Below are 7,786 nucleotides of genomic sequence, written 5' to 3'. Positions count from 1 at the left end.
TCCGAGTACCGTCTCGAAGGAATGCGCGTGCGTGGCAACTGGTTTTCGCGGCAGGGACTGGAACTGCATCTGATAGGCCATGGTAATTTGTCCATGGGTCTGGCTAGGTCTCGGTTGAGACTTAATCAAGTCTCAGTCAAATGATATACAATATATAGTAAGAAAAAAGAAAAACTAAAAAGAATTTTTTGTACGAATCTACATGGAAAATCAGAGAAAGATAGCACCGACCAAGACATAACAACGTCTGAGATTTTAAAATAAATAAATAAACGGAGCCTTTATTCATTAGAAATAACCAGTACATCGTCTATGAGAATCATTACAATTTCATTTGAAGGCTCCTCAAACCAACTGTTAATAGCAGGATCAATTAGGTCCCCCATCTTCGTTAACAAACACCCCCCCTTGAGTGTCACAATTTTTCTTGTCGCACAGTTTGAAATCCCGGCATCTTTTCAAATAGTATTAATATTCCGACCATTCCCCATTTGTTAAATGTAGCCGCGTTTTAGGGACTCCATCCTGGCCATGATACTTTGCCATGTAAATGAAAGGCCTGTCTTTAATTTGGTGTTCAACAAATCGCCACCAGGATGCTACTTAGCCCTTAGGATTATAGCACACAAAGAGTCGGGTTTATCAATAAGACGTCATGCCTGCTTGTCCATCATGGTTCATGCTGGAATTTTATCTATTTATAGGCCAGCCCAATAACAATTTCAGAAATTCCTAATAAATTCTAGAGGCCCATTTAGTCCATTTGTGCAAGGCAAGAAATACTATTAAAGTTTAGTCCCACATTGCTAGTTTAGAGGGAGTTGGACCTTTTTATAAAGGAGGTTCTTTCCCCATATGTATGAGCATGAGAACAAGAGGGACATCCACGCGCGCTCCTCCTCCGCCGCCCGCCTCGGCACGACACACTGCGCCGCGGGTTGCGGGAATGAGCCGAGCCGCTTCGTCTCCCTCCGTTGCTTCACCTCCCGCCGCAGCCTGTTCGCGTCCTTCTCCTGTGCCTATATAAGAGAGGTCGCTCCTCTTCCTCTGATAAGGTTTTTGGGGAGCGCTCCGCGCGACTACTGGCTTCTTCATCACGGACTCCGACGACTTCTTCCCCGACATCGACTACCTCGGCGACGACATGGCTGGAGAGGATGTCGACCCCAAGTCCAGTGCTTCTGCTGCTGCTGTCCCGTACATGTTCTTGCTCTTTCTGTTAGATGTCATGACACAGTTCTTTGCTCTAGTTTCTGCCCTACATATGTTAGGTTCTACTTCATACATGCAACTTCATCTAGTGTCTGTTCTAGATGTGTTTAGTTCAAGTTCATATATGCAGATGCTTTTTACCTTCTCTCTGTCAGAACACATGACTTGTTTTATCTCTACTATATTAGTCATGCTTTATCTAGTATTTCTGTTAATAAAATCATTTGGTAAATTGCTCATATTTCCAACAATCCAAAAACCTTATTATAGGCAATTTACCCCACGTGGTTTTGCTGCTTCCATGAGACCTCCTATGTTTGAGGGTATCCACTATAAGAGGTGGCGCGTGAGGGCAGTCTTATGGTTTCAAACCATGAGTTGCTATGACGCCACTCTCGGCAAACCTGAAGGAGAGCTTGATGCTCAACAGGCACAAGCTTTTCAGAAAATGGATACTCTGTTTAAGGCTGCTCTCTTGAGTGTTCTTGGTGAGAACATAGTTGATGTTTATGCGTCAATTGATAATGGAAAAGATATGTGGGATGCACTCGATACCAAGTTTGGGGTCTCGGATGCTGGCACTGGGCTGTACATCATGGAGCAATTCTATGATTACAGGATGACTGAAGAGCGCTCCGTAGTTGAGCAAGCTCATGAGATACAGTCATTTGCTAGAGAATTTGAGCACTTTAGTTGTATGCTACCGGACAAGTTTGTTGCCGCAGGTATCATCACTAAGCTTCCTCCTTCGTGGAGGAACTTTGCTACCTTACTGAAGCATAAGAGACAGAAGTTTTCTGTTCCGGATCTCATTGGCACTCTTGATGTGGAAGAAAAGGCGAGAGCAAAGGACACACGTGCTCGAGGTATTGAGGAAGAATCTAGTGCCAATGTGGTACAGAAGAAGAACTTCCAGCCCAACAAGTTCAAGAACAAGGGCAAGTTTGATGGTAAAGCAAAGTTTGATGGGAAGAACAAGGTTGTCCAGCACAAGAACTTCAAGAAGAAGAATGACAAGAAGAAAGGTGTCTGTCATGTGTGTGGGGATCCTGATCATTGGGCTTCTAGTTGCCCTAATCGCTATGACAAGCGTCATCCTGGGAAAGGCGGCAAGACCACTAATGTTGTCATTGGAGACACTGACATGAAGAATGATGGGTATGGTATATTTCCCACTATTCTTTCAGTATGTCATTCTCCTGATTGGTTGATTGATACGGGTGCTAATGTGCATGTATGTGGTGATATTTCCATGTTTTCGTCTTATCAGACCGCAGGGACTTCAACCGTTGTCGGTGTCAAAACCGGCGGATCTCGGGTAGGGGGTCCCGAACTATGCGTCTAGGCCGGATGGTAACAGGAGGCAGGGGACACGATGTTTTACCCAGGTTCGGGCCCTCTTGATGGAGGTAAAACCCTACGTCCTGCTTGATTGATTTGATGATATGGGTAGTACAAGAGTAGATCTACCACGAGATCAGAGAGGCTAAACCCTAGAAGCTAGCCTATGGTATGATTGTATGTTGTCCTACGGACTAAAACCCTTCGGTTTATATAGACACCGGAGAGGGTTAGGGTTACACAAGGTCGGTTACAAAGGAGGAGATATTCATATCCGTATTGCCTAGCTTGCCTTCCACGCCAAGTAGAGTCCCATCCGGATACGAGACGAAGTCTTCAATCTTGTATCTTCATAGTCCATCAGTCCGGCCAAAGGTTATAGTCCGGCTGTCCGGAGACCCCGTAATCCAGGACTCCCTCGGTAGCCCCTGAACCAGGCTTCAATGACGATGAGTCCGCGCAGAGTATTGTCTTCGGCATTGCAAGGCGGGTTCCTCTCCAAATTCCGTGTACCTGTTGAAATAGTGTCCGGCCTTTTGTGAATGTTGCACTCCTTGGCTTCCATGCCCAATAATGGCCACTTTCCACGTGTCGAGCGAATGTGAAGAGCCAGGGTGTTTTTACATTTACCCCCTAGCTGTGTGAATGAGCTGCCTATTAAAAAGACAAGGATTCATATCCAAATCACACCATCTTCCCTTGGCGAGCCTTCATCGGAGTGCATTCGACAGAGATCCATTCCATCATGGCCGGTCGCCGCAGCTCCTCCTCTCGCTCCCCTAGCCCCAAGCCTGAAGATTGGGAGAGATGTTCCGTCCCGCATAGCAAATTAGTGATGCTTCAGACCAAGGGATTTCTTCCCCCAGCGTACATGGTCCCAGTTCGAGTCGGGCTTGCCACCTATAATGGCGGAGAGCAAGCGGAGAACCTTCCCAATCCCTTCAAGGGAGAGCGGGTATGCCTTGTCTCTTATTTGGTATGAGGGCTCGGATTTCCAATTCATCCATTTCTCCGGGGGCTCCTGGAGTTCTATGGCCTCCAGTTGCATAACCTTACGCCTGCCTCCATGCTGCATATCACGGGATTCGTAACCCTTTGCGAGTTGTTTTTGGGCTGTGAGGCTCATTTCGCTCTGTGGAGGAAGCTGTTCTGCCTTGTGCCCCGTTCTCAGAAGGGGTCAATATATCAAGTGGGCGGAGACGAAGTGTGGCATATTGCCGGGACCGGGTACCTGTCCGGAACCCCAAAGAAGACGTCCGAAGACTGGCTTTCAAAATGGTTTTATATAGAAGACGTCCCCCTCCCGGATCCTATTAGAATCGGCCTTCCTGAGTTCGACAACGCCCCTTTGAAGAAGCGCCGGAGCTGGCGTTCATGGAGCTCCCAGGAAGAAGAGGACAGGGACGTTCTTTACCTGATGAGCCGGATAAGTTTTTTAGCTCGATCCGGATTAACCATGATCGAGGTCATGGCCATATGTATTATGTGGGGGGTGCAGCCGCTTCAATATAGAGGCCACCCCATGTGGGATTTCAACGGGGAGGATGACACCACCCGCCACGGCCGCAAAGGGCCGGGATCGGCTGCTGATCTAATAAAGATCTTATCCACTTCGTACAAGGGAGAAGAGGAGGAATTCCTTCGTGTCAACCCGCAGGGCGGATTTTCTATGTACAATCCTCCGAGCTGGGTAAGCGGAGACTTTTTCTCACCCATCCGTTTCGTATTCCCGTAGTTAAGTATTCAGTCTAGCGATTTCATCGCAGGAGCTACGCCAAGCTGTAAAGGAGATAAACAGCCCTCCTCCACAACCCGAGGACCCTGGACGGTCCCTCGACCCGGCCTCCCAGGAGGATCCGGACATATCTGTGGAGCTGATCGATGGGGTATTTTACCAATCGAGTAATGACAACGCTTTGGTGGCCATTACGGCCGATTACCCTGGGCTACTTCCAGCCTCACAGGTGACTGAGACCGAAGTCCCAGCACTTCAAAAGGGGATTCGTCCTTGTGCTTTTTTGATTGCCGTATAACAGCCATGTTTTGCAGGGGAGGTCCTCGAGGCAGAAGGCCGAGCCTGCGGCGACTGGCCAACAAGGGACCGCGAGGCCAGGCAGGCTGAAAAGACCCGCAGTCCGGATTGAGACACCGGCGCAGCGGTACGGCGCGCCGTCTTTATTGCAAGACATTATTCTCAGAGGCATATTAACGCCCATGCCTTCTTTTCAGGAAAAAGAGCGCTCGCCGGACTATATCCGGAGAGGCTACCAATCGCGCCTCCACAAGCCAGGCTCCAAGGCCGGATTCGGAGGCGGGAACGAATACGAGGCGTGCGTCGGGTGCTCCACCGATAGAGGATGCGGATAAACTGTCCACCACCCATTCCGAGGTGGAAAGTGCCATGAACCACAGGCGTCGCCAGACTGTTCTTCGTGACACTTGTTTCTCCCAAGAGGCATTGGATGCCTTCAACTCGGGAGACACGCACCTCCGTGCCGCTCAAAATGGTCTAGCTAGAGCCGCGGAGCAGTATGTAAAAGACATACGGGTGAGAAAATTTGGTGATTATATATATCAGTAGCCCCTGAGACTTGAAATAGTTAGGATAACTAATTTAAGGATCATTTGTTATGCAGGTTCTTACAGAAAAGATTACTCAACTGTCCCAGGAGCTGGAAGTTTGCAAAGCCCAACTTTAGGCCGCACTGGCCGCAGCAGGGGAGCCCAAAGAGACCCCCCCTCTGGTAACATATCCTTCGAATGATAAGTATCATATAGAATGCGGCGTATATGCAGATCTGACGATAAAATTGCAGATGACGCTGGAGTAAATCCGGATAAGCAACAGCTCCTACGCCAGCTGAAGGCCGGTGAGAGCGTGCTTACGAGGATGAGGCAGGAGAAAAATGATCTCCTAGATGCCAACACCAAGCTGGGCGTGGAATTACAAGATGTTCGTGCCCAACTGTCGGACTCTGTTAAGGAAAATCGACGGCTCCGACGCGGCATATTTAGTAAGTGCTTGAACGAACTTTGAAAAGGAGTTCGGCGAGGAAGCTGGCTGACGGAGTTATGTCTGTAGGTATGCTAATAGGTCGTCCTGCCGAGAAAATGCCCGGTTCAACGGGTGACCTTCTTCCCGAGCTCTCACAGCTGCACGAACGAGTTCGGCAGGTGATGCAAGGCGTCGCCCAGGCCTTATGGCCATCCGTCTCCATACCCGAAGGCCTTGGAGAGCTTGCAAAAAAGCTAAAGGGAGCGCGGCGGCGCTTCTGATTATGGAGGATATCGGCCTGCCTTCAGGGCGCCAGGGAAGCCTGGGCAATGGTGAAGACACGGTACACGAAGGCTGACCCGAACCATATGGCCGAAGTCGGACCTATGGGGCCCGATGGGAAGGAAATCCCTGTGAGCTTAGTGTACGGCCAAGTAGAATTGGCCGCAAAGTATTCCCAACAGGACTGTAGACTAGACAGCCTATTGGATGGTATTGAAGAGGAATCCAACCCGTCAAATTGACTATGTAATTTTAAAGTGACATGTATAATGCCTTCTAGCCGGATTGTAGATCGTTTGTCGTGGCGGACCTTTTTGCTTCGACCTCGGGACCCGACGGTCCGGAGTGTATCCGAATACCCTCTCGGTTATGTAAGAACCGGGGCATGCGTGGAGACTAGGCGTAGGGGTCATTAGTGCTTTATCAGACAAGTGCCCAACTAATTATGTTATATTACATGGGTAGTAAGAAACATCTTCCAGGGAGAATAGTTTCGTTAAGGGTTCCTTTCCCTGGGTAAGCATGCCCTAAAGTGCATGTCCGGACTGCGACAAGAAGCGCAGAAAAAGCATCAGGGGCAGATATGGATAATAAATAAAAGTCATCTTTTGTTCACCGACCGAATATTCCCTTAAGAACGCTAGCTTTCGGCTTCACCCAGTCTGAGTTACACGTCCGGCTGACCCGGCGCTAACAATCGCAGAGGTGCTCCCCTTATGCCCTAGCCGAATTAACGGGAACGTAGGGCATAAATACAAGAGCCAGGCAACCCAGCTTGGCCAAAACTTAAGTCATATCGATGCATATAATGGTGAAAAAAGGTACATGCGGAAGTATAACACATGTGTTGGGCGTGAGGCCCAGGTAAATAATTTAAGCTTCTGTGAAAGAAGCCCCCAGGTATGAAGAGTGCGGCTAGCGCATCTGTAATGTATGAGTGAGGCACAAGGTGACCCTTGAAGGCCTAGAGAAATAAAAGAAAGAAAGGGAAACAAGACAGATGATGCATATGCAGAAAATAGACAAAGGGAGGGGACTAACATAGAGTCCGGTGCTAGGCATAGAATCTTCGAAGCCTGGCTGCGTTCCATGGGTTCGGCTAGAGTCGACTAGTCGATGCATCCCGCAGTTGGTACGCTCCACCGGTCCGAACTTGGTCGATAATGAAGGGGCCTTCCCATTTGGGCTCGAGCTTGTTTTTTTTCTTATCCGGCAGTCGTAGAACTAGTTCGCCAACGTTATAAGTTTTGGCCCGTACTTCTCTGCTTTGGTATCTGCGAGTCTGTTGCTGGTAAAATGCGGAACGGGCTTTGGCTACGTCGCGCTCTTCCTCCAAGGTGTCCAGACTGTCCTGCCGATCGAGCTCGGCTTCTCTTTCTTCGTACATGCGCACTCGAGGTGAGTCATGAATTATGTCACAGGGCAGGACTGCCTCTGCGCCGTACACCATAAAAAATGGTGTATATTCGGTACTACGATTCAGCGTGGTCCGCAGTCCCTAGAGTACGGAGTCGAGCTCCTCTACCCAGTGCGTGTCAGACTCCGTTAAGGAGCGCACTAATCTAGCTTTAATGCCGCTCATTATAAGACCATTTTCTCGTTTGACTTGACCGTTGGTTTGTGGGTGATATACTGAAGCATAATTGAGCTTGATGCCCATTTTGCAGCACCAGAGTTTTACCTCGTCGGCCGTGAAGTTCGTGCCGTTATCAGTGATGATGCTGTAGGGGACGTCGTAACGGTGTACAACCCCGGATATGAAATCTATCACCGGTCCGGATTCGGCTGTTTTAACCGGTTTAGCCTCTATCCATTTGGTGAATTTATCCACGATGACCAATAAGTATTTTTTTCTTGTGGGTTCCCCCTTTAAGGGGTCCAACCATGTCAAGCCCCCAGACCGTGAAGGGCCATGTAATGGGGATTATTTGGAGGGCGGTGGGTGGCATGTGGCTT

Source organism: Triticum urartu, chromosome 6A, assembly GCF_056163025.1.
Source record: "Triticum urartu cultivar PI428250 chromosome 6A, HENAU_Tu73, whole genome shotgun sequence".
In the NCBI taxonomy this organism is placed as follows: Eukaryota; Viridiplantae; Streptophyta; class Magnoliopsida; order Poales; family Poaceae; genus Triticum; species Triticum urartu.
This window is presented reverse-complemented; position numbering follows the sequence as displayed.